This window comes from Ambystoma mexicanum, chromosome 1q (genome assembly GCF_040938575.1).
Source record: "Ambystoma mexicanum isolate Mex_15411 chromosome 1q, UKY_AmexF1_1, whole genome shotgun sequence".
NCBI lineage: Eukaryota > Metazoa > Chordata > Amphibia > Caudata > Ambystomatidae > Ambystoma > Ambystoma mexicanum.
Window position 1 is genome coordinate 592,561,868 of NC_090922.1, and position 25,205 is coordinate 592,587,072.

At 54.6% G+C, this 25,205-nt stretch overlaps 28 non-coding genes across 28 annotated transcripts; all 28 read left to right on the forward strand.

Annotated features, from left to right (window-relative positions):
• Window positions 1-234: 234 nt before the first annotated feature.
• Window positions 235-350, forward strand: LOC138563962 (U5 spliceosomal RNA). The gene has a single exon (XR_011299932.1). It is a non-coding gene; the product is annotated as a U5 spliceosomal RNA (small nuclear RNA).
• Window positions 351-1,120: 770 nt separating this feature from the next.
• LOC138564948 (U5 spliceosomal RNA) lies at window positions 1,121-1,236 on the forward strand. Its single transcript, XR_011300873.1, has one exon. It is a non-coding gene; the product is annotated as a U5 spliceosomal RNA (small nuclear RNA).
• An 805-nt stretch (window positions 1,237-2,041) lies between these two features.
• LOC138563963 (U5 spliceosomal RNA) lies at window positions 2,042-2,157 on the forward strand. The gene has a single exon (XR_011299933.1). It is a non-coding gene; the product is annotated as a U5 spliceosomal RNA (small nuclear RNA).
• Window positions 2,158-2,933: 776 nt separating this feature from the next.
• On the forward strand, window positions 2,934-3,049 carry LOC138563964 (U5 spliceosomal RNA). The gene has a single exon (XR_011299934.1). It is a non-coding gene; the product is annotated as a U5 spliceosomal RNA (small nuclear RNA).
• Window positions 3,050-3,819: 770 nt separating this feature from the next.
• LOC138563966 (U5 spliceosomal RNA) lies at window positions 3,820-3,935 on the forward strand. The gene has a single exon (XR_011299936.1). It is a non-coding gene; the product is annotated as a U5 spliceosomal RNA (small nuclear RNA).
• A 794-nt stretch (window positions 3,936-4,729) lies between these two features.
• On the forward strand, window positions 4,730-4,845 carry LOC138563967 (U5 spliceosomal RNA). The gene has a single exon (XR_011299937.1). It is a non-coding gene; the product is annotated as a U5 spliceosomal RNA (small nuclear RNA).
• A 776-nt stretch (window positions 4,846-5,621) lies between these two features.
• On the forward strand, window positions 5,622-5,737 carry LOC138563968 (U5 spliceosomal RNA). The gene has a single exon (XR_011299938.1). It is a non-coding gene; the product is annotated as a U5 spliceosomal RNA (small nuclear RNA).
• A 776-nt stretch (window positions 5,738-6,513) lies between these two features.
• LOC138565081 (U5 spliceosomal RNA) lies at window positions 6,514-6,629 on the forward strand. The gene has a single exon (XR_011300999.1). It is a non-coding gene; the product is annotated as a U5 spliceosomal RNA (small nuclear RNA).
• A 799-nt stretch (window positions 6,630-7,428) lies between these two features.
• LOC138563969 (U5 spliceosomal RNA) lies at window positions 7,429-7,544 on the forward strand. The gene has a single exon (XR_011299939.1). It is a non-coding gene; the product is annotated as a U5 spliceosomal RNA (small nuclear RNA).
• A 776-nt stretch (window positions 7,545-8,320) lies between these two features.
• Window positions 8,321-8,436, forward strand: LOC138563970 (U5 spliceosomal RNA). Its single transcript, XR_011299940.1, has one exon. It is a non-coding gene; the product is annotated as a U5 spliceosomal RNA (small nuclear RNA).
• Window positions 8,437-9,206: 770 nt separating this feature from the next.
• LOC138563971 (U5 spliceosomal RNA) lies at window positions 9,207-9,322 on the forward strand. The gene has a single exon (XR_011299941.1). It is a non-coding gene; the product is annotated as a U5 spliceosomal RNA (small nuclear RNA).
• Window positions 9,323-10,121: 799 nt separating this feature from the next.
• On the forward strand, window positions 10,122-10,237 carry LOC138563972 (U5 spliceosomal RNA). The gene has a single exon (XR_011299942.1). It is a non-coding gene; the product is annotated as a U5 spliceosomal RNA (small nuclear RNA).
• Window positions 10,238-11,013: 776 nt separating this feature from the next.
• Window positions 11,014-11,129, forward strand: LOC138563974 (U5 spliceosomal RNA). Its single transcript, XR_011299943.1, has one exon. It is a non-coding gene; the product is annotated as a U5 spliceosomal RNA (small nuclear RNA).
• Window positions 11,130-11,905: 776 nt separating this feature from the next.
• Window positions 11,906-12,021, forward strand: LOC138565190 (U5 spliceosomal RNA). The gene has a single exon (XR_011301096.1). It is a non-coding gene; the product is annotated as a U5 spliceosomal RNA (small nuclear RNA).
• Window positions 12,022-12,820: 799 nt separating this feature from the next.
• Window positions 12,821-12,936, forward strand: LOC138563975 (U5 spliceosomal RNA). Its single transcript, XR_011299944.1, has one exon. It is a non-coding gene; the product is annotated as a U5 spliceosomal RNA (small nuclear RNA).
• Window positions 12,937-13,712: 776 nt separating this feature from the next.
• Window positions 13,713-13,828, forward strand: LOC138563976 (U5 spliceosomal RNA). Its single transcript, XR_011299945.1, has one exon. It is a non-coding gene; the product is annotated as a U5 spliceosomal RNA (small nuclear RNA).
• Window positions 13,829-14,604: 776 nt separating this feature from the next.
• Window positions 14,605-14,720, forward strand: LOC138565082 (U5 spliceosomal RNA). The gene has a single exon (XR_011301000.1). It is a non-coding gene; the product is annotated as a U5 spliceosomal RNA (small nuclear RNA).
• A 799-nt stretch (window positions 14,721-15,519) lies between these two features.
• On the forward strand, window positions 15,520-15,635 carry LOC138563978 (U5 spliceosomal RNA). Its single transcript, XR_011299947.1, has one exon. It is a non-coding gene; the product is annotated as a U5 spliceosomal RNA (small nuclear RNA).
• Window positions 15,636-16,411: 776 nt separating this feature from the next.
• Window positions 16,412-16,527, forward strand: LOC138563979 (U5 spliceosomal RNA). Its single transcript, XR_011299949.1, has one exon. It is a non-coding gene; the product is annotated as a U5 spliceosomal RNA (small nuclear RNA).
• A 770-nt stretch (window positions 16,528-17,297) lies between these two features.
• Window positions 17,298-17,413, forward strand: LOC138563980 (U5 spliceosomal RNA). The gene has a single exon (XR_011299950.1). It is a non-coding gene; the product is annotated as a U5 spliceosomal RNA (small nuclear RNA).
• A 776-nt stretch (window positions 17,414-18,189) lies between these two features.
• Window positions 18,190-18,305, forward strand: LOC138563981 (U5 spliceosomal RNA). The gene has a single exon (XR_011299951.1). It is a non-coding gene; the product is annotated as a U5 spliceosomal RNA (small nuclear RNA).
• Window positions 18,306-19,081: 776 nt separating this feature from the next.
• On the forward strand, window positions 19,082-19,197 carry LOC138565083 (U5 spliceosomal RNA). The gene has a single exon (XR_011301001.1). It is a non-coding gene; the product is annotated as a U5 spliceosomal RNA (small nuclear RNA).
• Window positions 19,198-19,996: 799 nt separating this feature from the next.
• LOC138563982 (U5 spliceosomal RNA) lies at window positions 19,997-20,112 on the forward strand. Its single transcript, XR_011299952.1, has one exon. It is a non-coding gene; the product is annotated as a U5 spliceosomal RNA (small nuclear RNA).
• Window positions 20,113-20,888: 776 nt separating this feature from the next.
• Window positions 20,889-21,004, forward strand: LOC138565171 (U5 spliceosomal RNA). Its single transcript, XR_011301079.1, has one exon. It is a non-coding gene; the product is annotated as a U5 spliceosomal RNA (small nuclear RNA).
• An 805-nt stretch (window positions 21,005-21,809) lies between these two features.
• LOC138563983 (U5 spliceosomal RNA) lies at window positions 21,810-21,925 on the forward strand. The gene has a single exon (XR_011299953.1). It is a non-coding gene; the product is annotated as a U5 spliceosomal RNA (small nuclear RNA).
• A 776-nt stretch (window positions 21,926-22,701) lies between these two features.
• Window positions 22,702-22,817, forward strand: LOC138563984 (U5 spliceosomal RNA). Its single transcript, XR_011299954.1, has one exon. It is a non-coding gene; the product is annotated as a U5 spliceosomal RNA (small nuclear RNA).
• A 776-nt stretch (window positions 22,818-23,593) lies between these two features.
• Window positions 23,594-23,709, forward strand: LOC138565084 (U5 spliceosomal RNA). The gene has a single exon (XR_011301002.1). It is a non-coding gene; the product is annotated as a U5 spliceosomal RNA (small nuclear RNA).
• A 799-nt stretch (window positions 23,710-24,508) lies between these two features.
• Window positions 24,509-24,624, forward strand: LOC138563985 (U5 spliceosomal RNA). Its single transcript, XR_011299955.1, has one exon. It is a non-coding gene; the product is annotated as a U5 spliceosomal RNA (small nuclear RNA).
• Window positions 24,625-25,205: the final 581 nt, after the last annotated feature.

The window sequence follows — 25,205 nt, forward strand, 5'->3', positions numbered from 1 at the left end:
GTCACATGGCCTGCGGTCTGGAGAAATTTGCATACCCACAATCCCCTGCCAGGTTTCATGACTTTGGATGGGATTGCTTGCAAATAAAGTCATTCTGCCACGGGTTCGGAGCCCGATAGCATTCTCCATTCGCTTCATCTCAAAAAGCGTCATCGTGTGCACTGCTTCACTAAGTCACCCTGAGCTAGTGAGGTGTTGCATTTTTTGCGGCCGCAGTCGGGGCCACTAGAGCGCATACTCTGGTTTCTCTTCAAACCGAATAAATCTTTCGCCTTTTACTAAAGATTTCCGTGGAGAGGAACATTAAAGAGTTTCACTCAATTTTTTGAAGCCCTGCCAAGTGCAGGGTTACCTATGCTGGTTAAAAAGAAACAGAGCAAATGAAAGCGCAAAGCCTGCTTTTCAGCTGTTGGCTTGCACCCCCCAGCTGTCAGTCAGCCTTTGCAGGGGTCCTCGCAGCACAGCCAGGCTGATGCCTTGCAGTGGTAGCCAGAGGGGGGAGCCTTTAGCTAATGCTTGCTGCTGTCGCCACCTGCTGGTGAGCCAGCAGAGGCTGGCTCCAAGCTAGCATCCAGGAGGATATGGCCCCAGTGGGCAGGGGTTTGGGCCCGGGCCCCGATCGGCTGACGAACGCCTGACAAACGCCGTCCTTTGCCCGCTGGCAGCCCAGGAGGCCCAGCACCCGTGCAAGACAGGGTGAGGGCGGAAAATGACCCCTGTGTCCTGAGAAAGGAGAGAGCGGGCTGCTTCTTCAACATCCTGGGGGAGGAGCCCCATCTCTGGGGCCCAAAAGAAAATCTCACGCCTGCCTCCCAGAAGCCCTAGACCTTATGTAAACGAGGGGAGTCCTCAGGCAAAGGCAGACTCTGCCTGCCTTTTGGCCAATGTCACATGGCCTGCGGTCTGGAGAAATTTGCATACCCACAATCCCCTGCCAGGTTTCATGACTTTGGATGGGATTGCTTGCAAATAAAGTCATTCTGCCACGGGTTCGGAGCCCGATAGCATTCTCCATTCGCTTCATCTCAAAAAGCGTCATTGTGTGCACTGCTTCACTAAGTCACCCTGAGCTAGTGAGGTGTTGCATTTTTTGCGGCCGCAGTCGGGGCCACTAGAGCGCATACTCTGGTTTCTCTTCAAACCGAATAAATCTTTCGCCTTTTACTAAAGATTTCCGTGGAGAGGAACATTAAAGAGTTTCACTCCATTTTTTGAAGCCCTGCCAAGTGCAGGGTTACCTATGCTGGTTAAAAAAAAAAAGAAACAGAGCAAATGAAAGTGCAAAGCCTGCTTTTCAGCTGTTGGCTTGCACCCCCCAGCTGTCAGTCAGCCTTTGCAGGGGTCCTCGCAGCACAGCCAGGCTGATGCCTTGCAGTGGTAGCCAGAGGGGGGAGCCTTTAGCTAATGCTTGCTGCTGTTGCCACCTGCTGGTGAGCCAGCAGAGGCTGGCTCCAAGCTAGCATCCAGGAGGATATGGCCCCAGTGGGCAGGGGTTTGGGCCCGGGCCCCGATCGGCTGACGAACGCCTGACAAACGCCGTCCTTTGCCCGGCGGGCTTTGCCCTGGCGGGCAAAAGAACCTGGCAGCCCAGGAGGCCCAGCACCCGTGCAAGACAGGGTGAGGGCGGAAAATGACCCCTGTGTCCTGAGAAAGGAGAGAGCGGGCTGCTTTTTCAACATCCTGGGGGAGGAGCCCCATCTCTGGGGCCCAAAAGAAAATCTCACGCCTGCCTCCCAGAAGCCCTAGACCTTATGTAAACGAGGGGAGTCCTCAGGCAAAGGCAGACTCTGCCTGCCTTTTGGCCAATGTCACATGGCCTGCGGTCTGGAGAAATTTGCATACCCACAATCCCCTGCCAGGTTTCATGACTTTGGATGGGATTGCTTGCAAATAAAGTCATTCTGCCACGGGTTCGGAGCCCGATAGCATTCTCCATTCGCTTCATCTCAAAAAGCGTCATCGTGTGCACTGCTTCACTAAGTCACCCTGAGCTAGTGAGGTGTTGCATTTTTTGCGGCCGCAGTCGGGGCCACTAGAGCGCATACTCTGGTTTCTCTTCAAACCGAATAAATCTTTCGCCTTTTACTAAAGATTTCCGTGGAGAGGAACATTAAAGAGTTTCACTCAATTTTTTGAAGCCCTGCCAAGTGCAGGGTTACCTATGCTGGTTAAAAAAAAAAAGAAACAGAGCAAATGAAAGCGCAAAGCCTGCTTTTCAGCTGTTGGCTTGCACCCCCCAGCTGTCAGTCAGCCTTTGCAGGGGTCCTCGCAGCACAGCCAGGCTGATGCTTTGCAGTGGTAGCCAGAGGGGGGAGCCTTTAGCTAATGCTTGCTGCTGTCGCCACCTGCTGGTGAGCCAGCAGAGGCTGGCTCCAAGCTAGCATCCAGGAGGATATGGCCCCAGTGGGCAGGGGTTTGGGCCCGGGCCCCGATCGGCTGACGAACGCCTGACAAACGCCGTTCTTTGCCCGCTGGCAGCCCAGGAGGCCCAGCACCCGTGCAAGACAGGGTGAGGGCGGAAAATGATCCCTGTGTCCTGAGAAAGGAGAGAGCGGGCTGCTTCTTCAACATCCTGGGGGAGGAGCCCCATCTCTGGGGCCCAAAAGAAAATCTCACGCCTGCCTCCCAGAAGCCCTAGACCTTATGTAAACGAGGGGAGTCCTCAGGCAAAGGCAGACTCTGCCTGCCTTTTGGCCAATGTCACATGGCCTGCGGTCTGGAGAAATTTGCATACCCACAATCCCCTGCCAGGTTTCATGACTTTGGATGGGATTGCTTGCAAATAAAGTCATTCTGCCACGGGTTCGGAGCCCGATAGCATTCTCCATTCGCTTCATCTCAAAAAGCGTCATCGTGTGCACTGCTTCACTAAGTCACCCTGAGCTAGTGAGGTGTTGCATTTTTTGCGGCCGCAGTCGGGGCCACTAGAGCGCATACTCTGGTTTCTCTTCAAACCGAATAAATCTTTCGCCTTTTACTAAAGATTTCCGTGGAGAGGAACATTAAAGAGTTTCACTCAATTTTTTGAAGCCCTGCCAAGTGCAGGGTTACCTATGCTGGTTAAAAAGAAACAGAGCAAATGAAAGCGCAAAGCCTGCTTTTCAGCTGTTGGCTTGCACCCCCCAGCTGTCAGTCAGCCTTTGCAGGGGTCCTCGCAGCACAGCCAGGCTGATGCCTTGCAGTGGTAGCCAGAGGGGGGAGCCTTTAGCTAATGCTTGCTGCTGTCGCCACCTGCTGGTGAGCCAGCAGAGGCTGGCTCCAAGCTAGCATCCAGGAGGATATGGCCCCAGTGGGCAGGGGTTTGGGCCCGGGCCCCGATCGGCTGACGAACGCCTGACAAACGCCGTCCTTTGCCCGCTGGCAGCCCAGGAGGCCCAGCACCCGTGCAAGACAGGGTGAGGGCGGAAAATGACCCCTGTGTCCTGAGAAAGGAGAGAGCGGGCTGCTTCTTCAACATCCTGGGGGAGGAGCCCCATCTCTGGGGCCCAAAAGAAAATCTCACGCCTGCCTCCCAGAAGCCCTAGACCTTATGTAAACGAGGGGAGTCCTCAGGCAAAGGCAGACTCTGCCTGCCTTTTGGCCAATGTCACATGGCCTGCGGTCTGGAGAAATTTGCATACCCACAATCCCCTGCCAGGTTTCATGACTTTGGATGGGATTGCTTGCAAATAAAGTCATTCTGCCACGGGTTCGGAGCCCGATAGCATTCTCCATTCGCTTCATCTCAAAAAGCGTCATTGTGTGCACTGCTTCACTAAGTCACCCTGAGCTAGTGAGGTGTTGCATTTTTTGCGGCCGCAGTCGGGGCCACTAGAGCGCATACTCTGGTTTCTCTTCAAACCGAATAAATCTTTCGCCTTTTACTAAAGATTTCCGTGGAGAGGAACATTAAAGAGTTTCACTCAATTTTTTGAAGCCCTGCCAAGTGCAGGGTTACCTATGCTGGTTAAAAAAAAAAAGAAACAGAGCAAATGAAAGCGCAAAGCCTGCTTTTCAGCTGTTGGCTTGCACCCCCCAGCTGTCAGTCAGCCTTTGCAGGGGTCCTCGCAGCACAGCCAGGCTGATGCCTTGCAGTGGTAGCCAGAGGGGGGAGCCTTTAGCTAATGCTTGCTGCTGTTGCCACCTGCTGGTGAGCCAGCAGAGGCTGGCTCCAAGCTAGCATCCAGGAGGATATGGCCCCAGTGGGCAGGGGTTTGGGCCCGGGCCCCGAACGCCTGACAAACGCCGTCCTTTGCCCGGCGGGCTTTGCCCTGGCGGGCAAAAGAACCTGGCAGCCCAGGAGGCCCAGCACCCGTGCAAGACAGGGTGAGGGCGGAAAATGACCCCTGTGTCCTGAGAAAGGAGAGAGCGGGCTGCTTTTTCAACATCCTGGGGGAGGAGCCCCATCTCTGGGGCCCAAAAGAAAATCTCACGCCTGCCTCCCAGAAGCCCTAGACCTTATGTAAACGAGGGGAGTCCTCAGGCAAAGGCAGACTCTGCCTGCCTTTTGGCCAATGTCACATGGCCTGCGGTCTGGAGAAATTTGCATACCCACAATCCCCTGCCAGGTTTCATGACTTTGGATGGGATTGCTTGCAAATAAAGTCATTCTGCCACGGGTTCGGAGCCCGATAGCATTCTCCATTCGCTTCATCTCAAAAAGCGTCATCGTGTGCACTGCTTCACTAAGTCACCCTGAGCTAGTGAGGTGTTGCATTTTTTGCGGCCGCAGTCGGGGCCACTAGAGCGCATACTCTGGTTTCTCTTCAAACCGAATAAATCTTTCGCCTTTTACTAAAGATTTCCGTGGAGAGGAACATTAAAGAGTTTCACTCAATTTTTTGAAGCCCTGCCAAGTGCAGGGTTACCTATGCTGGTTAAAAAAAAAAAGAAACAGAGCAAATGAAAGCGCAAAGCCTGCTTTTCAGCTGTTGGCTTGCACCCCCCAGCTGTCAGTCAGCCTTTGCAGGGGTCCTCGCAGCACAGCCAGGCTGATGCTTTGCAGTGGTAGCCAGAGGGGGGAGCCTTTAGCTAATGCTTGCTGCTGTCGCCACCTGCTGGTGAGCCAGCAGAGGCTGGCTCCAAGCTAGCATCCAGGAGGATATGGCCCCAGTGGGCAGGGGTTTGGGCCCGGGCCCCGATCGGCTGACGAACGCCTGACAAACGCCGTTCTTTGCCCGCTGGCAGCCCAGGAGGCCCAGCACCCGTGCAAGACAGGGTGAGGGCGGAAAATGATCCCTGTGTCCTGAGAAAGGAGAGAGCGGGCTGCTTCTTCAACATCCTGGGGGAGGAGCCCCATCTCTGGGGCCCAAAAGAAAATCTCACGCCTGCCTCCCAGAAGCCCTAGACCTTATGTAAACGAGGGGAGTCCTCAGGCAAAGGCAGACTCTGCCTGCCTTTTGGCCAATGTCACATGGCCTGCGGTCTGGAGAAATTTGCATACCCACAATCCCCTGCCAGGTTTCATGACTTTGGATGGGATTGCTTGCAAATAAAGTCATTCTGCCACGGGTTCGGAGCCCGATAGCATTCTCCATTCGCTTCATCTCAAAAAGCGTCATCGTGTGCACTGCTTCACTAAGTCACCCTGAGCTAGTGAGGTGTTGCATTTTTTGCGGCCGCAGTCGGGGCCACTAGAGCGCATACTCTGGTTTCTCTTCAAACCGAATAAATCTTTCGCCTTTTACTAAAGATTTCCGTGGAGAGGAACATTAAAGAGTTTCACTCAATTTTTTGAAGCCCTGCCAAGTGCAGGGTTACCTATGCTGGTTAAAAAAAAAAAGAAACAGAGCAAATGAAAGCGCAAAGCCTGCTTTTCAGCTGTTGGCTTGCACCCCCCAGCTGTCAGTCAGCCTTTGCAGGGGTCCTTGCAGCACAGCCAGGCTGATGCCTTGCAGTGGTAGCCAGAGGGGGGAGCCTTTAGCTAATGCTTGCTGCTGTCGCCACCTGCTGGTGAGCCAGCAGAGGCTGGCTCCAAGCTAGCATCCAGGAGGATATGGCCCCAGTGGGCAGGGGTTTGGGCCCGGGCCCCGATCGGCTGACGAACGCCTGACAAACGCCGTCCTTTGCCCGCTGGCAGCCCAGGAGGCCCAGCACCCGTGCAAGACAGGGTGAGGGCGGAAAATGACCCCTGTGTCCTGAGAAAGGAGAGAGCGGGCTGCTTCTTCAACATCCTGGGGGAGGAGCCCCATCTCTGGGGCCCAAAAGAAAATCTCACGCCTGCCTCCCAGAAGCCCTAGACCTTATGTAAACGAGGGGAGTCCTCAAGCAAAAGCAGACTCTGCCTGCCTTTTGGCCAATGTTACATGGCCTGCGGTCTGGAGAAATTTGCATACCCACAATCCCCTGCCAGGTTTCATGACTTTGGATGGGATTGCTTGCAAATAAAGTCATTCTGCCACGGGTTCGGAGCCCGATGGCATTCTCCATTCGCTTCATCTCAAAAAGCGTCATCGTGTGCACTGCTTCACTAAGTCACCCTGAGCTAGTGAGGTGTTGCATTTTTTGCGGCCGCAGTCGGGGCCACTAGAGCGCATACTCTGGTTTCTCTTCAAACCGAATAAATCTTTCGCCTTTTACTAAAGATTTCCGTGGAGAGGAACATTAAAGAGTTTCACTCAATGTTTTGAAGCCCTGCCAAGTGCAGGGTTACCTATGCTGGTTAAAAAGAAACAGAGCAAATGAAAGCGCAAAGCCTGCTTTTCAGCTGTTGGCTTGCACCCCCCAGCTGTCAGTCAGCCTTTGCAGGGGTCCTCGCAGCACAGCCAGGCTGATGCCTTGCAGTGGTAGCCAGAGGGGGGAGCCTTTAGCTAATGCTTGCTGCTGTCGCCACCTGCTGGTGAGCCAGCAGAGGCTGGCTCCAAGCTAGCATCCAGGAGGATATGGCCCCAGTGGGCAGGGGTTTGGGCCCGGGCCCCGATCGCCTGACAAACGCCTGACAAACGCCGTCCTTTGCCCGGCGGGCTTTGCCCTGGCGGGCAAAAGAACCTGGCAGCCCAGGAGGCCCAGCACCCGTGCAAGACAGGGTGAGGGCGGAAAATGACCCCTGTGTCCTGAGAAAGGAGAGAGCGGGCTGCTTTTTCAACATCCTGGGGGAGGAGCCCCATCTCTGGGGCCCAAAAGAAAATCTCACGCCTGCCTCCCAGAAGCCCTAGACCTTATGTAAACGAGGGGAGTCCTCAGGCAAAGGCAGACTCTGCCTGCCTTTTGGCCAATGTCACATGGCCTGCGGTCTGGAGAAATTTGCATACCCACAATCCCCTGCCAGGTTTCATGACTTTGGATGGGATTGCTTGCAAATAAAGTCATTCTGCCACGGGTTCGGAGCCCGATAGCATTCTCCATTCGCTTCATCTCAAAAAGCGTCATCGTGTGCACTGCTTCACTAAGTCACCCTGAGCTAGTGAGGTGTTGCATTTTTTGCGGCCGCAGTCGGGGCCACTAGAGCGCATACTCTGGTTTCTCTTCAAACCGAATAAATCTTTCGCCTTTTACTAAAGATTTCCGTGGAGAGGAACATTAAAGAGTTTCACTCAATTTTTTGAAGCCCTGCCAAGTGCAGGGTTACCTATGCTGGTTAAAAAAAAAAAGAAACAGAGCAAATGAAAGCGCAAAGCCTGCTTTTCAGCTGTTGGCTTGCACCCCCCAGCTGTCAGTCAGCCTTTGCAGGGGTCCTCGCAGCACAGCCAGGCTGATGCTTTGCAGTGGTAGCCAGAGGGGGGAGCCTTTAGCTAATGCTTGCTGCTGTCGCCACCTGCTGGTGAGCCAGCAGAGGCTGGCTCCAAGCTAGCATCCAGGAGGATATGGCCCCAGTGGGCAGGGGTTTGGGCCCGGGCCCCGATCGGCTGACGAACGCCTGACAAACGCCGTTCTTTGCCCGCTGGCAGCCCAGGAGGCCCAGCACCCGTGCAAGACAGGGTGAGGGCGGAAAATGATCCCTGTGTCCTGAGAAAGGAGAGAGCGGGCTGCTTCTTCAACATCCTGGGGGAGGAGCCCCATCTCTGGGGCCCAAAAGAAAATCTCACGCCTGCCTCCCAGAAGCCCTAGACCTTATGTAAACGAGGGGAGTCCTCAGGCAAAGGCAGACTCTGCCTGCCTTTTGGCCAATGTCACATGGCCTGCGGTCTGGAGAAATTTGCATACCCACAATCCCCTGCCAGGTTTCATGACTTTGGATGGGATTGCTTGCAAATAAAGTCATTCTGCCACGGGTTCGGAGCCCGATAGCATTCTCCATTCGCTTCATCTCAAAAAGCGTCATCGTGTGCACTGCTTCACTAAGTCACCCTGAGCTAGTGAGGTGTTGCATTTTTTGCGGCCGCAGTCGGGGCCACTAGAGCGCATACTCTGGTTTCTCTTCAAACCGAATAAATCTTTCGCCTTTTACTAAAGATTTCCGTGGAGAGGAACATTAAAGAGTTTCACTCAATTTTTTGAAGCCCTGCCAAGTGCAGGGTTACCTATGCTGGTTAAAAAGAAACAGAGCAAATGAAAGCGCAAAGCCTGCTTTTCAGCTGTTGGCTTGCACCCCCCAGCTGTCAGTCAGCCTTTGCAGGGGTCCTCGCAGCACAGCCAGGCTGATGCCTTGCAGTGGTAGCCAGAGGGGGGAGCCTTTAGCTAATGCTTGCTGCTGTCGCCACCTGCTGGTGAGCCAGCAGAGGCTGGCTCCAAGCTAGCATCCAGGAGGATATGGCCCCAGTGGGCAGGGGTTTGGGCCCGGGCCCCGATCGGCTGACGAACGCCTGACAAACGCCGTCCTTTGCCCGCTGGCAGCCCAGGAGGCCCAGCACCCGTGCAAGACAGGGTGAGGGCGGAAAATGACCCCTGTGTCCTGAGAAAGGAGAGAGCGGGCTGCTTCTTCAACATCCTGGGGGAGGAGCCCCATCTCTGGGGCCCAAAAGAAAATCTCACGCCTGCCTCCCAGAAGCCCTAGACCTTATGTAAACGAGGGGAGTCCTCAGGCAAAGGCAGACTCTGCCTGCCTTTTGGCCAATGTCACATGGCCTGCGGTCTGGAGAAATTTGCATACCCACAATCCCCTGCCAGGTTTCATGACTTTGGATGGGATTGCTTGCAAATAAAGTCATTCTGCCACGGGTTCGGAGCCCGATAGCATTCTCCATTCGCTTCATCTCAAAAAGCGTCATTGTGTGCACTGCTTCACTAAGTCACCCTGAGCTAGTGAGGTGTTGCATTTTTTGCGGCCGCAGTCGGGGCCACTAGAGCGCATACTCTGGTTTCTCTTCAAACCGAATAAATCTTTCGCCTTTTACTAAAGATTTCCGTGGAGAGGAACATTAAAGAGTTTCACTCAATTTTTTGAAGCCCTGCCAAGTGCAGGGTTACCTATGCTGGTTAAAAAGAAACAGAGCAAATGAAAGCGCAAAGCCTGCTTTTCAGCTGTTGGCTTGCACCCCCCAGCTGTCAGTCAGCCTTTGCAGGGGTCCTCGCAGCACAGCCAGGCTGATGCCTTGCAGTGGTAGCCAGAGGGGGGAGCCTTTAGCTAATGCTTGCTGCTGTCGCCACCTGCTGGTGAGCCAGCAGAGGCTGGCTCCAAGCTAGCATCCAGGAGGATATGGCCCCAGTGGGCAGGGGTTTGGGCCCGGGCCCCGATCGCCTGACAAACGCCTGACAAACGCCGTCCTTTGCCCGGCGGGCTTTGCCCTGGCGGGCAAAAGAACCTGGCAGCCCAGGAGGCCCAGCACCCGTGCAAGACAGGGTGAGGGCGGAAAATGACCCCTGTGTCCTGAGAAAGGAGAGAGCGGGCTGCTTTTTCAACATCCTGGGGGAGGAGCCCCATCTCTGGGGCCCAAAAGAAAATCTCACGCCTGCCTCCCAGAAGCCCTAGACCTTATGTAAACGAGGGGAGTCCTCAGGCAAAGGCAGACTCTGCCTGCCTTTTGGCCAATGTCACATGGCCTGCGGTCTGGAGAAATTTGCATACCCACAATCCCCTGCCAGGTTTCATGACTTTGGATGGGATTGCTTGCAAATAAAGTCATTCTGCCACGGGTTCGGAGCCCGATAGCATTCTCCATTCGCTTCATCTCAAAAAGCGTCATCGTGTGCACTGCTTCACTAAGTCACCCTGAGCTAGTGAGGTGTTGCATTTTTTGCGGCCGCAGTCGGGGCCACTAGAGCGCATACTCTGGTTTCTCTTCAAACCGAATAAATCTTTCGCCTTTTACTAAAGATTTCCGTGGAGAGGAACATTAAAGAGTTTCACTCAATTTTTTGAAGCCCTGCCAAGTGCAGGGTTACCTATGCTGGTTAAAAAAAAAAAGAAACAGAGCAAATGAAAGCGCAAAGCCTGCTTTTCAGCTGTTGGCTTGCACCCCCCAGCTGTCAGTCAGCCTTTGCAGGGGTCCTCGCAGCACAGCCAGGCTGATGCTTTGCAGTGGTAGCCAGAGGGGGGAGCCTTTAGCTAATGCTTGCTGCTGTCGCCACCTGCTGGTGAGCCAGCAGAGGCTGGCTCCAAGCTAGCATCCAGGAGGATATGGCCCCAGTGGGCAGGGGTTTGGGCCCGGGCCCCGATCGGCTGACGAACGCCTGACAAACGCCGTTCTTTGCCCGCTGGCAGCCCAGGAGGCCCAGCACCCGTGCAAGACAGGGTGAGGGCGGAAAATGATCCCTGTGTCCTGAGAAAGGAGAGAGCGGGCTGCTTCTTCAACATCCTGGGGGAGGAGCCCCATCTCTGGGGCCCAAAAGAAAATCTCACGCCTGCCTCCCAGAAGCCCTAGACCTTATGTAAACGAGGGGAGTCCTCAGGCAAAGGCAGACTCTGCCTGCCTTTTGGCCAATGTCACATGGCCTGCGGTCTGGAGAAATTTGCATACCCACAATCCCCTGCCAGGTTTCATGACTTTGGATGGGATTGCTTGCAAATAAAGTCATTCTGCCACGGGTTCGGAGCCCGATAGCATTCTCCATTCGCTTCATCTCAAAAAGCGTCATCGTGTGCACTGCTTCACTAAGTCACCCTGAGCTAGTGAGGTGTTGCATTTTTTGCGGCCGCAGTCGGGGCCACTAGAGCGCATACTCTGGTTTCTCTTCAAACCGAATAAATCTTTCGCCTTTTACTAAAGATTTCCGTGGAGAGGAACATTAAAGAGTTTCACTCAATTTTTTGAAGCCCTGCCAAGTGCAGGGTTACCTATGCTGGTTAAAAAAAAAAAGAAACAGAGCAAATGAAAGCGCAAAGCCTGCTTTTCAGCTGTTGGCTTGCACCCCCCAGCTGTCAGTCAGCCTTTGCAGGGGTCCTTGCAGCACAGCCAGGCTGATGCCTTGCAGTGGTAGCCAGAGGGGGGAGCCTTTAGCTAATGCTTGCTGCTGTCGCCACCTGCTGGTGAGCCAGCAGAGGCTGGCTCCAAGCTAGCATCCAGGAGGATATGGCCCCAGTGGGCAGGGGTTTGGGCCCGGGCCCCGATCGGCTGACGAACGCCTGACAAACGCCGTCCTTTGCCCGCTGGCAGCCCAGGAGGCCCAGCACCCGTGCAAGACAGGGTGAGGGCGGAAAATGACCCCTGTGTCCTGAAAAAGGAGAGAGCGGGCTGCTTCTTCAACATCCTGGGGGAGGAGCCCCATCTCTGGGGCCCAAAAGAAAATCTCACGCCTGCCTCCCAGAAGCCCTAGACCTTATGTAAACGAGGGGAGTCCTCAAGCAAAAGCAGACTCTGCCTGCCTTTTGGCCAATGTTACATGGCCTGCGGTCTGGAGAAATTTGCATACCCACAATCCCCTGCCAGGTTTCATGACTTTGGATGGGATTGCTTGCAAATAAAGTCATTCTGCCACGGGTTCGGAGCCCGATGGCATTCTCCATTCGCTTCATCTCAAAAAGCGTCATCGTGTGCACTGCTTCACTAAGTCACCCTGAGCTAGTGAGGTGTTGCATTTTTTGCGGCCGCAGTCGGGGCCACTAGAGCGCATACTCTGGTTTCTCTTCAAACCGAATAAATCTTTCGCCTTTTACTAAAGATTTCTGTGGAGAGGAACATTAAAGAGTTTCACTCAATGTTTTGAAGCCCTGCCAAGTGCAGGGTTACCTATGCTGGTTAAAAAGAAACAGAGCAAATGAAAGCGCAAAGCCTGCTTTTCAGCTGTTGGCTTGCACCCCCCAGCTGTCAGTCAGCCTTTGCAGGGGTCCTCGCAGCACAGCCAGGCTGATGCCTTGCAGTGGTAGCCAGAGGGGGGAGCCTTTAGCTAATGCTTGCTGCTGTCGCCACCTGCTGGTGAGCCAGCAGAGGCTGGCTCCAAGCTAGCATCCAGGAGGATATGGCCCCAGTGGGCAGGGGTTTGGGCCCGGGCCCCGATCGCCTGACAAACGCCTGACAAACGCCGTCCTTTGCCCGGCGGGCTTTGCCCTGGCGGGCAAAAGAACCTGGCAGCCCAGGAGGCCCAGCACCCGTGCAAGACAGGGTGAGGGCGGAAAATGACCCCTGTGTCCTGAGAAAGGAGAGAGCGGGCTGCTTTTTCAACATCCTGGGGGAGGAGCCCCATCTCTGGGGCCCAAAAGAAAATCTCACGCCTGCCTCCCAGAAGCCCTAGACCTTATGTAAACGAGGGGAGTCCTCAGGCAAAGGCAGACTCTGCCTGCCTTTTGGCCAATGTCACATGGCCTGCGGTCTGGAGAAATTTGCATACCCACAATCCCCTGCCAGGTTTCATGACTTTGGATGGGATTGCTTGCAAATAAAGTCATTCTGCCACGGGTTCGGAGCCCGATAGCATTCTCCATTCGCTTCATCTCAAAAAGCGTCATCGTGTGCACTGCTTCACTAAGTCACCCTGAGCTAGTGAGGTGTTGCATTTTTTGCGGCCGCAGTCGGGGCCACTAGAGCGCATACTCTGGTTTCTCTTCAAACCGAATAAATCTTTCGCCTTTTACTAAAGATTTCCGTGGAGAGGAACATTAAAGAGTTTCACTCAATTTTTTGAAGCCCTGCCAAGTGCAGGGTTACCTATGCTGGTTAAAAAAAAAAAGAAACAGAGCAAATGAAAGCGCAAAGCCTGCTTTTCAGCTGTTGGCTTGCACCCCCCAGCTGTCAGTCAGCCTTTGCAGGGGTCCTCGCAGCACAGCCAGGCTGATGCTTTGCAGTGGTAGCCAGAGGGGGGAGCCTTTAGCTAATGCTTGCTGCTGTCGCCACCTGCTGGTGAGCCAGCAGAGGCTGGCTCCAAGCTAGCATCCAGGAGGATATGGCCCCAGTGGGCAGGGGTTTGGGCCCGGGCCCCGATCGGCTGACGAACGCCTGACAAACGCCGTTCTTTGCCCGCTGGCAGCCCAGGAGGCCCAGCACCCGTGCAAGACAGGGTGAGGGCGGAAAATGATCCCTGTGTCCTGAGAAAGGAGAGAGCGGGCTGCTTCTTCAACATCCTGGGGGAGGAGCCCCATCTCTGGGGCCCAAAAGAAAATCTCACGCCTGCCTCCCAGAAGCCCTAGACCTTATGTAAACGAGGGGAGTCCTCAGGCAAAGGCAGACTCTGCCTGCCTTTTGGCCAATGTCACATGGCCTGCGGTCTGGAGAAATTTGCATACCCACAATCCCCTGCCAGGTTTCATGACTTTGGATGGGATTGCTTGCAAATAAAGTCATTCTGCCACGGGTTCGGAGCCCGATAGCATTCTCCATTCGCTTCATCTCAAAAAGCGTCATCGTGTGCACTGCTTCACTAAGTCACCCTGAGCTAGTGAGGTGTTGCATTTTTTGCGGCCGCAGTCGGGGCCACTAGAGCGCATACTCTGGTTTCTCTTCAAACCGAATAAATCTTTCGCCTTTTACTAAAGATTTCCGTGGAGAGGAACATTAAAGAGTTTCACTCAATTTTTTGAAGCCCTGCCAAGTGCAGGGTTACCTATGCTGGTTAAAAAAAAAAAGAAACAGAGCAAATGAAAGCGCAAAGCCTGCTTTTCAGCTGTTGGCTTGCACCCCCCAGCTGTCAGTCAGCCTTTGCAGGGGTCCTTGCAGCACAGCCAGGCTGATGCCTTGCAGTGGTAGCCAGAGGGGGGAGCCTTTAGCTAATGCTTGCTGCTGTCGCCACCTGCTGGTGAGCCAGCAGAGGCTGGCTCCAAGCTAGCATCCAGGAGGATATGGCCCCAGTGGGCAGGGGTTTGGGCCCGGGCCCCGATCGGCTGACGAACGCCTGACAAACGCCGTCCTTTGCCCGCTGGCAGCCCAGGAGGCCCAGCACCCGTGCAAGACAGGGTGAGGGCGGAAAATGACCCCTGTGTCCTGAGAAAGGAGAGAGCGGGCTGCTTCTTCAACATCCTGGGGGAGGAGCCCCATCTCTGGGGCCCAAAAGAAAATCTCACGCCTGCCTCCCAGAAGCCCTAGACCTTATGTAAACGAGGGGAGTCCTCAAGCAAAAGCAGACTCTGCCTGCCTTTTGGCCAATGTTACATGGCCTGCGGTCTGGAGAAATTTGCATACCCACAATCCCCTGCCAGGTTTCATGACTTTGGATGGGATTGCTTGCAAATAAAGTCATTCTGCCACGGGTTCGGAGCCCGATGGCATTCTCCATTCGCTTCATCTCAAAAAGCGTCATCGTGTGCACTGCTTCACTAAGTCACCCTGAGCTAGTGAGGTGTTGCATTTTTTGCGGCCGCAGTCGGGGCCACTAGAGCGCATACTCTGGTTTCTCTTCAAACCGAATAAATCTTTCGCCTTTTACTAAAGATTTCCGTGGAGAGGAACATTAAAGAGTTTCACTCAATGTTTTGAAGCCCTGCCAAGTGCAGGGTTACCTATGCTGGTTAAAAAGAAACAGAGCAAATGAAAGCGCAAAGCCTGCTTTTCAGCTGTTGGCTTGCACCCCCCAGCTGTCAGTCAGCCTTTGCAGGGGTCCTCGCAGCACAGCCAGGCTGATGCCTTGCAGTGGTAGCCAGAGGGGGGAGCCTTTAGCTAATGCTTGCTGCTGTCGCCACCTGCTGGTGAGCCAGCAGAGGCTGGCTCCAAGCTAGCATCCAGGAGGATATGGCCCCAGTGGGCAGGGGTTTGGGCCCGGGCCCCGATCGCCTGACAAACGCCTGACAAACGCCGTCCTTTGCCCGGCGGGCTTTGCCCTGGCGGGCAAAAGAACCTGGCAGCCCAGGAGGCCCAGCACCCGTGCAAGACAGGGTGAGGGCGGAAAATGACCCCTGTGTCCTGAGAAAGGAGAGAGCGGGCTGCTTTTTCAACATCCTGGGGGAGGAGCCCCATCTCTGGGGCCCAAAAGAAAATCTCACGCCTGCCTCCCAGAAGCCCTAGACCTTATGTAAACGAGGGGAGTCCTCAGGCAAAGGCAGACTCTGCCTGCCTTTTGGCCAATGTCACATGGCCTGCGGTCTGGAGAAATTTGCATACCCACAATCCCCTGCCAGGTTTCATGACTTTGGATGGGATTGCTTGCAAATAAAGTCATTCTGCCACGGGTTCGGAGCCCGATAGCATTCTCCATTCGCTTCATCTCAAAAAGCGTCATCGTGTGCACTGCTTCACTAAGTCACCCTGAGCTAGTGAGGTGTTGCATTTTTTGCGGCCGCAGTCGGGGCCACTAGAGCGCATACTCTGGTTTCTCTTCAAACCGAATAAATCTTTCGCCTTTTACTAAAGATTTCCGTGGAGAGGAACATTAAAGAGTTTCACTCAATTTTTTGAAGCCCTGCCAAGTGCAGGGTTACCTATGCTGGTTAAAAAAAAAAAGAAACAGAGCAAATGAAAGCGCAAAGCCTGCTTTTCAGCTGTTGGCTTGCACCCCCCAGCTGTCAGTCAGCCTTTGCAGGGGTCCTCGCAGCACAGCCAGGCTGATGCTTTGCAGTGGTAGCCAGAGGGGGGAGCCTTTAGCTAATGCTTGCTGCTGTCGCCACCTGCTGGTGAGCCAGCAGAGGCTGGCTCCAAGCTAGCATCCAGGAGGATATGGCCCCAGTGGGCAGGGGTTTGGGCCCGGGCCCCGATCGGCTGACGAACGCCTGACAAACGCCGTTCTTTGCCCGCTGGCAGCCCAGGAGGCCCAGCACCCGTGCAAGACAGGGTGAGGGCGGAAAATGATCCCTGTGTCCTGAGAAAGGAGAGAGCGGGCTGCTTCTTCAACATCCTGGGGGAGGAGCCCCATCTCTGGGGCCCAAAAGAAAATCTCACGCCTGCCTCCCAGAAGCCCTAGACCTTATGTAAACGAGGGGAGTCCTCAGGCAAAGGCAGACTCTGCCTGCCTTTTGGCCAATGTCACATGGCCTGCGGTCTGGAGAAATTTGCATACCCACAATCCCCTGCCAGGTTTCATGACTTTGGATGGGATTGCTTGCAAATAAAGTCATTCTGCCACGGGTTCGGAGCCCGATAGCATTCTCCATTCGCTTCATCTCAAAAAGCGTCATCGTGTGCACTGCTTCACTAAGTCACCCTGAGCTAGTGAGGTGTTGCATTTTTTGCGGCCGCAGTCGGGGCCACTAGAGCGCATACTCTGGTTTCTCTTCAAACCGAATAAATCTTTCGCCTTTTACTAAAGATTTCCGTGGAGAGGAACATTAAAGAGTTTCACTCAATTTTTTGAAGCCCTGCCAAGTGCAGGGTTACCTATGCTGGTTAAAAAGAAACAGAGCAAATGAAAGCGCAAAGCCTGCTTTTCAGCTGTTGGCTTGCACCCCCCAGCTGTCAGTCAGCCTTTGCAGGGGTCCTCGCAGCACAGCCAGGCTGATGCCTTGCAGTGGTAGCCAGAGGGGGGAGCCTTTAGCTAATGCTTGCTGCTGTCGCCACCTGCTGGTGAGCCAGCAGAGGCTGGCTCCAAGCTAGCATCCAGGAGGATATGGCCCCAGTGGGCAGGGGTTTGGGCCCGGGCCCCGATCGGCTGACGAACGCCTGACAAACGCCGTCCTTTGCCCGCTGGCAGCCCAGGAGGCCCAGCACCCGTGCAAGACAGGGTGAGGGCGGAAAATGACCCCTGTGTCCTGAGAAAGGAGAGAGCGGGCTGCTTTTTCAACATCCTGGGGGAGGAGCCCCATCTCTGGGGCCCAAAAGAAAATCTCACGCCTGCCTCCCAGAAGCCCTAGACCTTATGTAAACGAGGGGAGTCCTCAGGCAAAGGCAGACTCTGCCTGCCTTTTGGCCAATGTCACATGGCCTGCGGTCTGGAGAAATTTGCATACCCACAATCCCCTGCCAGGTTTCATGACTTTGGATGGGATTGCTTGCAAATAAAGTCATTCTGCCACGGGTTCGGAGCCCGATAGCATTCTCCATTCGCTTCATCTCAAAAAGCGTCATCGTGTGCACTGCTTCACTAAGTCACCCTGAGCTAGTGAGGTGTTGCATTTTTTGCGGCCGCAGTCGGGGCCACTAGAGCGCATACTCTGGTTTCTCTTCAAACCGAATAAATCTTTCGCCTTTTACTAAAGATTTCCGTGGAGAGGAACATTAAAGAGTTTCACTCAATTTTTTGAAGCCCTGCCAAGTGCAGGGTTACCTATGCTGGTTAAAAAAAAAAAGAAACAGAGCAAATGAAAGCGCAAAGCCTGCTTTTCAGCTGTTGGCTTGCACCCCCCAGCTGTCAGTCAGCCTTTGCAGGGGTCCTCGCAGCACAGCCAGGCTGATGCTTTGCAGTGGTAGCCAGAGGGGGGAGCCTTTAGCTAATGCTTGCTGCTGTCGCCACCTGCTGGTGAGCCAGCAGAGGCTGGCTCCAAGCTAGCATCCAGGAGGATATGGCCCCAGTGGGCAGGGGTTTGGGCCCGGGCCCCGATCGGCTGACGAACGCCTGACAAACGCCGTTCTTTGCCCGCTGGCAGCCCAGGAGGCCCAGCACCCGTGCAAGACAGGGTGAGGGCGGAAAATGATCCCTGTGTCCTGAGAAAGGAGAGAGCGGGCTGCTTCTTCAACATCCTGGGGGAGGAGCCCCATCTCTGGGGCCCAAAAGAAAATCTCACGCCTGCCTCCCAGAAGCCCTAGACCTTATGTAAACGAGGGGAGTCCTCAGGCAAAGGCAGACTCTGCCTGCCTTTTGGCCAATGTCACATGGCCTGCGGTCTGGAGAAATTTGCATACCCACAATCCCCTGCCAGGTTTCATGACTTTGGATGGGATTGCTTGCAAATAAAGTCATTCTGCCACGGGTTCGGAGCCCGATAGCATTCTCCATTCGCTTCATCTCAAAAAGCGTCATCGTGTGCACTGCTTCACTAAGTCACCCTGAGCTAGTGAGGTGTTGCATTTTTTGCGGCCGCAGTCGGGGCCACTAGAGCGCATACTCTGGTTTCTCTTCAAACCGAATAAATCTTTCGCCTTTTACTAAAGATTTCCGTGGAGAGGAACATTAAAGAGTTTCACTCAATTTTTTGAAGCCCTGCCAAGTGCAGGGTTACCTATGCTGGTTAAAAAAAAAAAGAAACAGAGCAAATGAAAGCGCAAAGCCTGCTTTTCAGCTGTTGGCTTGCACCCCCCAGCTGTCAGTCAGCCTTTGCAGGGGTCCTTGCAGCACAGCCAGGCTGATGCCTTGCAGTGGTAGCCAGAGGGGGGAGCCTTTAGCTAATGCTTGCTGCTGTCGCCACCTGCTGGTGAGCCAGCAGAGGCTGGCTCCAAGCTAGCATCCAGGAGGATATGGCCCCAGTGGGCAGGGGTTTGGGCCCGGGCCCCGATCGGCTGACGAACGCCTGACAAACGCCGTCCTTTGCCCGCTGGCAGCCCAGGAGGCCCAGCACCCGTGCAAGACAGGGTGAGGGCGGAAAATGACCCCTGTGTCCTGAGAAAGGAGAGAGCGGGCTGCTTCTTCAACATCCTGGGGGAGGAGCCCCATCTCTGGGGCCCAAAAGAAAATCTCACGCCTGCCTCCCAGAAGCCCTAGACCTTATGTAAACGAGGGGAGTCCTCAAGCAAAAGCAGACTCTGCCTGCCTTTTGGCCAATGTTACATGGCCTGCGGTCTGGAGAAATTTGCATACCCACAATCCCCTGCCAGGTTTCATGACTTTGGATGGGATTGCTTGCAAATAAAGTCATTCTGCCACGGGTTCGGAGCCCGATGGCATTCTCCATTCGCTTCATCTCAAAAAGCGTCATCGTGTGCACTGCTTCACTAAGTCACCCTGAGCTAGTGAGGTGTTGCATTTTTTGCGGCCGCAGTCGGGGCCACTAGAGCGCATACTCTGGTTTCTCTTCAAACCGAATAAATCTTTCGCCTTTTACTAAAGATTTCCGTGGAGAGGAACATTAAAGAGTTTCACTCAATGTTTTGAAGCCCTGCCAAGTGCAGGGTTACCTATGCTGGTTAAAAAGAAACAGAGCAAATGAAAGCGCAAAGCCTGCTTTTCAGCTGTTGGCTTGCACCCCCCAGCTGTCAGTCAGCCTTTGCAGGGGTCCTCGCAGCACAGCCAGGCTGATGCCTTGCAGTGGTAGCCAGAGGGGGGAGCCTTTAGCTAATGCTTGCTGCTGTCGCCACCTGCTGGTGAGCCAGCAGAGGCTGGCTCCAAGCTAGCATCCAGGAGGATATGGCCCCAGTGGGCAGGGGTTTGGGCCCGGGCCCCGATCGCCTGACAAACGCCTGACAAACGCCGTCCTTTGCCCGGCGGGCTTTGCCCTGGCGGGCAAAAGAACCTGGCAGCCCAGGAGGCCCAGCACCCGTGCAAGACAGGGTGAGGGCGGAAAATGACCCCTGTGTCCTGAGAAAGGAGAGAGCGGGCTGCTTTTTCAACATCCTGGGGGAGGAGCCCCATCTCTGGGGCCCAAAAGAAAATCTCACGCCTGCCTCCCAGAAGCCCTAGACCTTATGTAAACGAGGGGAGTCCTCAGGCAAAGGCAGACTCTGCCTGCCTTTTGGCCAATGTCACATGGCCTGCGGTCTGGAGAAATTTGCATACCCACAATCCCCTGCCAGGTTTCATGACTTTGGATGGGATTGCTTGCAAATAAAGTCATTCTGCCACGGGTTCGGAGCCCGATAGCATTCTCCATTCGCTTCATCTCAAAAAGCGTCATCGTGTGCACTGCTTCACTAAGTCACCCTGAGCTAGTGAGGTGTTGCATTTTTTGCGGCCGCAGTCGGGGCCACTAGAGCGCATACTCTGGTTTCTCTTCAAACCGAATAAATCTTTCGCCTTTTACTAAAGATTTCCGTGGAGAGGAACATTAAAGAGTTTCACTCAATTTTTTGAAGCCCTGCCAAGTGCAGGGTTACCTATGCTGGTTAAAAAAAAAAAGAAACAGAGCAAATGAAAGCGCAAAGCCTGCTTTTCAGCTGTTGGCTTGCACCCCCCAGCTGTCAGTCAGCCTTTGCAGGGGTCCTCGCAGCACAGCCAGGCTGATGCTTTGCAGTGGTAGCCAGAGGGGGGAGCCTTTAGCTAATGCTTGCTGCTGTCGCCACCTGCTGGTGAGCCAGCAGAGGCTGGCTCCAAGCTAGCATCCAGGAGGATATGGCCCCAGTGGGCAGGGGTTTGGGCCCGGGCCCCGATCGGCTGACGAACGCCTGACAAACGCCGTTCTTTGCCCGCTGGCAGCCCAGGAGGCCCAGCACCCGTGCAAGACAGGGTGAGGGCGGAAAATGATCCCTGTGTCCTGAGAAAGGAGAGAGCGGGCTGCTTCTTCAACATCCTGGGGGAGGAGCCCCATCTCTGGGGCCCAAAAGAAAATCTCACGCCTGCCTCCCAGAAGCCCTAGACCTTATGTAAACGAGGGGAGTCCTCAGGCAAAGGCAGACTCTGCCTGCCTTTTGGCCAATGTCACATGGCCTGCGGTCTGGAGAAATTTGCATACCCACAATCCCCTGCCAGGTTTCATGACTTTGGATGGGATTGCTTGCAAATAAAGTCATTCTGCCACGGGTTCGGAGCCCGATAGCATTCTCCATTCGCTTCATCTCAAAAAGCGTCATCGTGTGCACTGCTTCACTAAGTCACCCTGAGCTAGTGAGGTGTTGCATTTTTTGCGGCCGCAGTCGGGGCCACTAGAGCGCATACTCTGGTTTCTCTTCAAACCGAATAAATCTTTCGCATTTTACTAAAGATTTCCGTGGAGAGGAACATTAAAGAGTTTCACTCAATTTTTTGAAGCCCTGCCAAGTGCAGGGTTACCTATGCTGGTTAAAAAAAAAAAGAAACAGAGCAAATGAAAGCGCAAAGCCTGCTTTTCAGCTGTTGGCTTGCACCCCCCAGCTGTCAGTCAGCCTTTGCAGGGGTCCTCGCAGCACAGCCAGGCTGATGCCTTGCAGTGGTAGCCAGAGGGGGGAGCCTTTAGCTAATGCTTGCTGCTGTTGCCACCTGCTGGTGAGCCAGCAGAGGCTGGCTCCAAGCTAGCATCCAGGAGGATATGGCCCCAGTGGGCAGGGGTTTGGGCCCGGGCCCCGATCGGCTGACGAACGCCTGACAAACGCCGTCCTTTGCCCGGCGGGCTTTGCCCTGGCGGGCAAAAGAACCTGGCAGCCCAGGAGGCCCAGCACCCGTGCAAGACAGGGTGAGGGCGGAAAATGACCCCTGTGTCCTGAGAAAGGAGAGAGCGGGCTGCTTTTTCAACATCCTGGGGGAGGAGCCCCATCTCTGGGGCCCAAAAGAAAATCTCACGCCTGCCTCCCAGAAGCCCTAGACCTTATGTAAACGAGGGGAGTCCTCAGGCAAAGGCAGACTCTGCCTGCCTTTTGGCCAATGTCACATGGCCTGCGGTCTGGAGAAATTTGCATACCCACAATCCCCTGCCAGGTTTCATGACTTTGGATGGGATTGCTTGCAAATAAAGTCATTCTGCCACGGGTTCGGAGCCCGATAGCATTCTCCATTCGCTTCATCTCAAAAAGCGTCATCGTGTGCACTGCTTCACTAAGTCACCCTGAGCTAGTGAGGTGTTGCATTTTTTGCGGCCGCAGTCGGGGCCACTAGAGCGCATACTCTGGTTTCTCTTCAAACCGAATAAATCTTTCGCCTTTTACTAAAGATTTCCGTGGAGAGGAACATTAAAGAGTTTCACTCAATTTTTTGAAGCCCTGCCAAGTGCAGGGTTACCTATGCTGGTTAAAAAAAAAAAGAAACAGAGCAAATGAAAGCGCAAAGCCTGCTTTTCAGCTGTTGGCTTGCACCCCCCAGCTGTCAGTCAGCCTTTGCAGGGGTCGTCGCAGCACAGCCAGGCTGATGCTTTGCAGTGGTAGCCAGAGGGGGGAGCCTTTAGCTAATGCTTGCTGCTGTCGCCACCTGCTGGTGAGCCAGCAGAGGCTGGCTCCAAGCTAGCATCCAGGAGGATATGGCCCCAGTGGGCAGGGGTTTGGGCCCGGGCCCCGATCGGCTGACGAACGCCTGACAAACGCCGTTCTTTGCCCGCTGGCAGCCCAGGAGGCCCAGCACCCGTGCAAGACAGGGTGAGGGCGGAAAATGATCCCTGTGTCCTGAGAAAGGAGAGAGCGGGCTGCTTCTTCAACATCCTGGGGGAGGAGCCCCATCTCTGGGGCCCAAAAGAAAATCTCACGCCTGCCTCCCAGAAGCCCTAGACCTTATGTAAACGAGGGGAGTCCTCAGGCAAAGGCAGACTCTGCCTGCCTTTTGGCCAATGTCACATGGCCTGCGGTCTGGAGAAATTTGCATACCCACAATCCCCTGCCAGGTTTCATGACTTTGGATGGGATTGCTTGCAAATAAAGTCATTCTGCCACGGGTTCGGAGCCCGATAGCATTCTCCATTCGCTTCATCTCAAAAAGCGTCATCGTGTGCACTGCTTCACTAAGTCACCCTGAGCTAGTGAGGTGTTGCATTTTTTGCGGCCGCAGTCGGGGCCACTAGAGCGCATACTCTGGTTTCTCTTCAAACCGAATAAATCTTTCGCCTTTTACTAAAGATTTCCGTGGAGAGGAACATTAAAGAGTTTCACTCAATTTTTTGAAGCCCTGCCAAGTGCAGGGTTACCTATGCTGGTTAAAAAAAAAAAGAAACAGAGCAAATGAAAGCGCAAAGCCTGCTTTTCAGCTGTTGGCTTGCACCCCCCAGCTGTCAGTCAGCCTTTGCAGGGGTCCTTGCAGCACAGCCAGGCTGATGCCTTGCAGTGGTAGCCAGAGGGGGGAGCCTTTAGCTAATGCTTGCTGCTGTCGCCACCTGCTGGTGAGCCAGCAGAGGCTGGCTCCAAGCTAGCATCCAGGAGGATATGGCCCCAGTGGGCAGGGGTTTGGGCCCGGGCCCCGATCGGCTGACGAACGCCTGACAAACGCCGTCCTTTGCCCGCTGGCAGCCCAGGAGGCCCAGCACCCGTGCAAGACAGGGTGAGGGCGGAAAATGACCCCTGTGTCCTGAGAAAGGAGAGAGCGGGCTGCTTCTTCAACATCCTGGGGGAGGAGCCCCATCTCTGGGGCCCAAAAGAAAATCTCACGCCTGCCTCCCAGAAGCCCTAGACCTTATGTAAACGAGGGGAGTCCTCAAGCAAAAGCAGACTCTGCCTGCCTTTTGGCCAATGTTACATGGCCTGCGGTCTGGAGAAATTTGCATACCCACAATCCCCTGCCAGGTTTCATGACTTTGGATGGGATTGCTTGCAAATAAAGTCATTCTGCCACGGGTTCGGAGCCCGATGGCATTCTCCATTCGCTTCATCTCAAAAAGCGTCATCGTGTGCACTGCTTCACTAAGTCACCCTGAGCTAGTGAGGTGTTGCATTTTTTGCGGCCGCAGTCGGGGCCACTAGAGCGCATACTCTGGTTTCTCTTCAAACCGAATAAATCTTTCGCCTTTTACTAAAGATTTCCGTGGAGAGGAACATTAAAGAGTTTCACTCAATGTTTTGAAGCCCTGCCAAGTGCAGGGTTACCTATGCTGGTTAAAAAGAAACAGAGCAAATGAAAGCGCAAAGCCTGCTTTTCAGCTGTTGGCTTGCACCCCCCAGCTGTCAGTCAGCCTTTGCAGGGGTCCTCGCAGCACAGCCAGGCTGATGCCTTGCAGTGGTAGCCAGAGGGGGGAGCCTTTAGCTAATGCTTGCTGCTGTCGCCACCTGCTGGTGAGCCAGCAGAGGCTGGCTCCAAGCTAGCATCCAGGAGGATATGGCCCCAGTGGGCAGGGGTTTGGGCCCGGGCCCCGATCGCCTGACAAACGCCTGACAAACGCCGTCCTTTGCCCGGCGGGCTTTGCCCTGGCGGGCAAAAGAACCTGGCAGCCCAGGAGGCCCAGCACCCGTGCAAGACAGGGTGAGGGCGGAAAATGACCCCTGTGTCCTGAGAAAGGAGAGAGCGGGCTGCTTTTTCAACATCCTGGGGGAGGAGCCCCATCTCTGGGGCCCAAAAGAAAATCTCACGCCTGCCTCCCAGAAGCCCTAGACCTTATGTAAACGAGGGGAGTCCTCAGGCAAAGGCAGACTCTGCCTGCCTTTTGGCCAATGTCACATGGCCTGCGGTCTGGAGAAATTTGCATACCCACAATCCCCTGCCAGGTTTCATGACTTTGGATGGGATTGCTTGCAAATAAAGTCATTCTGCCACGGGTTCGGAGCCCGATAGCATTCTCCATTCGCTTCATCTCAAAAAGCGTCATCGTGTGCACTGCTTCACTAAGTCACCCTGAGCTAGTGAGGTGTTGCATTTTTTGCGGCCGCAGTCGGGGCCACTAGAGCGCATACTCTGGTTTCTCTTCAAACCGAATAAATCTTTCGCCTTTTACTAAAGATTTCCGTGGAGAGGAACATTAAAGAGTTTCACTCAATTTTTTGAAGCCCTGCCAAGTGCAGGGTTACCTATGCTGGTTAAAAAAAAAAAGAAACAGAGCAAATGAAAGCGCAAAGCCTGCTTTTCAGCTGTTGGCTTGCACCCCCCAGCTGTCAGTCAGCCTTTGCAGGGGTCCTCGCAGCACAGCCAGGCTGATGCTTTGCAGTGGTAGCCAGAGGGGGGAGCCTTTAGCTAATGCTTGCTGCTGTCGCCACCTGCTGGTGAGCCAGCAGAGGCTGGCTCCAAGCTAGCATCCAGGAGGATATGGCCCCAGTGGGCAGGGGTTTGGGCCCGGGCCCCGATCGGCTGACGAACGCCTGACAAACGCCGTCCTTTGCCCGCTGGCAGCCCAGGAGGCCCAGCACCCGTGCAAGACAGGGTGAGGGCGGAAAATGACCCCTGTGTCCTGAGAAAGGAGAGAGCGGGCTGCTTCTTCAACATCCTGGGGGAGGAGCCCCATCTCTGGGGCCCAAAAGAAAATCTCACGCCTGCCTCCCAGAAGCCCTAGACCTTATGTAAACGAGGGGAGTCCTCAAGCAAAAGCAGACTCTGCCTGCCTTTTGGCCAATGTTACATGGCCTGCGGTCTGGAGAAATTTGCATACCCAC